The sequence below is a fragment of the Limulus polyphemus genome, unplaced genomic scaffold (genome assembly GCF_000517525.1).
Source record: "Limulus polyphemus unplaced genomic scaffold, Limulus_polyphemus-2.1.2 Scaffold1431, whole genome shotgun sequence".
NCBI lineage: Eukaryota > Metazoa > Arthropoda > Merostomata > Xiphosura > Limulidae > Limulus > Limulus polyphemus.
This window is the reverse complement of record NW_013667041.1, coordinates 5889-8441: the sequence shown is the minus strand read 5'-3', so window position 1 is coordinate 8441 and position 2553 is coordinate 5889. Positions and strand designations below refer to the sequence as shown.

The 2553-nt window shown below is 35.6% G+C and overlaps 1 protein-coding gene across 1 annotated transcript in view; it reads right to left on the bottom strand.

The window, feature by feature from the left end:
- LOC106463529 (WD repeat and HMG-box DNA-binding protein 1-like) overlaps positions 1-2068 on the bottom strand; it is a 57005-nt gene extending 54937 nt beyond the window's left edge. The window contains exon 1 of the mRNA XM_022391053.1: positions 2020-2068. The gene's annotated coding sequence lies outside the window, so the exon portion shown is untranslated. The remainder of the gene's footprint in view (positions 1-2019) is intronic.
- Between the last annotated feature and the right edge of the window lie 485 nt (positions 2069-2553).

Sequence of the window (2553 nt, the reverse complement as noted above, 5' to 3'; positions counted from 1 at the left end):
ACGGGACGTATCTTCTTCCATACTGGTCTCAGTCTCGTTGACTTCTGCTTCACGTGTGGTTCATGTGCTCCATCAGGAAATGTCCTATTATCGGTAATAGTCACATCCGTGGTAGTAACTTCATTAATAGATTATGGTTCGATGATAACATGTAGCATGAATCAAAACCAACTTCTGACACTTCAAAACCAGCAATACGTGTTGCCCATCGCCTCCCTCACTACACACCAGCATGCTAGGTGGAAAAACACACTTCACTACAAATAGTACAAGAACTCATATCTAAACAACCGAAATTCACTCACAGCTGAATTTCATAAGATTGCTGCTACCCTCAAACCATGGTGAAAATACATATCCCCATACAACATGATACACAACATCACTAACACACCACCATGATCTGTAAAAGTAAGAAGAGAATATTATAGTTTATGTATAACTATTTCACTTCTCAGAACTTCATTTTTTCACTTGCTGTTCACTTGGGCACTAGCCGGTTTTTTCGGTGCCAGCTAGTGAAAGTGACTTCGACCTTGTGACTAACCGACAAGACAGTGAGAGTTGAGGTTATTGGAAGCCTCTGACTCGCCGGATGGTCCCTTTATCTTGCCTATTGAGGTACTTATTTAAGTATAACGCACCACACGATTATCCCACCTCACCCTCTGCAACCGCCACCAGCTGCTTCGCGGCTGCTTATTGATTACTCAAAGTAAACCTCCATATCTATCATCCGCCACCCGGACTTATAGTGATACATTCCATACATAGTAATAATGAACTGCCTGACTTTTAGTGCTATCTCTTACATAGTAGTAGTGTACAGATTGACTTTTAGTGCTTTCCCATACAGAATAGTAATGTACTGACTGACTTCTAGTATCTTTTCCTAACCCAATAGCAATCTATTGGCTGACTTATAGTGCTATTCTTTGCATAGTAAAAATGCAATGCGTAACTTCTAATGCTATCCCTTACATGGTAGTAATATAACGGCTGATTTCTAGTGCTATTATTTGCATATAAGTAGTGTACTGTCTGACATCTAGTGCCATCTCTTACATAGTAGTAATGTACTCACTGACTTCTATTACTTTTTCTGACATAGTAGTAATGTACTGCGTGACTTTTTGTAATATAGTCCATACATAGACTAATGATGAGCAATACAGCCGCAGTAGGACGAATAACAACATATTTATTGTACGTGTCGGAATATAAACATTCCATCTTGAGAAATTTCTACAGTAATAAACACCTAAATGTTAAATAAAAGCTTATGTACTACGATGAACGTTTGTAAGGGAGAGGTTGAGATTCAAAAGGGAGGTGAATGTGTGTGTCAAATCCAGTAGATGAATTTGGATACAGACCCACATTAAATAAATAAGTACACGCATCTATATAACTTTTGAGAAAGAATAAAAACAAGCTTAACTCAACATAAATTGAGTTATTATTTAAACTAGGGAGATTTTGTTTAATAAATAGAATCTCTTAAACGTAGCTTAAACGTTTAAAGTCAGTTGAGATCTTGTATCCAATAATTGCACTGTGTGTGGATTGAATATGTGTAGAGAGATGATAAAAGGTGACCTTCATGATACATACAATTAAATGGCATTTAGTTTTACCAATACTAGTAGATTTGCGGCTACCACATTTATCTATGCGAGTGATCAATGAATGAAGTGGGGTTGGAATGCAGTCTTTCACATAAAAGAAATACTTTATTTGATATATTGATTTAAAGACAATTATAAATTGAAGTTTTATGTAATATTTATGTAGAAGTTTAGTGAGTTGTTTTTTAAGAATCAAGGCCATTTGGGTACAGTAGTATTGCTAAGGGGACTGGGTTTTCCATTTAAAAAACGAAGAGTGATTATTTCAAGGAAAAGCTCGGAATACCCATTTTTCTGAAGAAAAAAACGTATAAATGTGTTTTCATTGTGTAGAGAGAGATAAGTACAAAGCGCTTTTAACATTTATAAATAATAGAATAGTTATACTTACATCCAGTGTCCAATCTGAGTATTTTACTTATGAAGGGTGCCAAGTATCCACAAAAAAGGTTAATCCTAACATCAGAAATAAAATCTGGCGATAAAAATATATAAATTGTCGTTATTTCAAAATCAACCACGTGTAAAAATGTTTTATTCCGCAAGTGGGCAGAACCTAATAGAAATCGATTGTAAGTTTCCGAGAAAATTGATCTCATGAAGTCAGTGTAAATAATAAAAACGCTGGAGCTGTAGAAGTAAGCTTTAGAATAAATAAGCAGAAAACCGGAAGGAATTCTTAACAATTTACTGTAAGTAGAGATTAAAGAAGTGTGTTTGAACAGTGTGTAATTACCCTGACCAGGAGAACCCAAGATTCAATTTACTGTAAGTAGAGACCAAAGAAGTGTGTTTTGAAAAGTGTGTGATTACCCTGACCAGGAGAATCCAAGATTCAATTTACTGTTAGTAGAGACCAAAGAAGTGTGTTTTGAAGAGTGTGTAATTACCCTGACCAGGAGAACCCAAGATTCAATTTACTGTT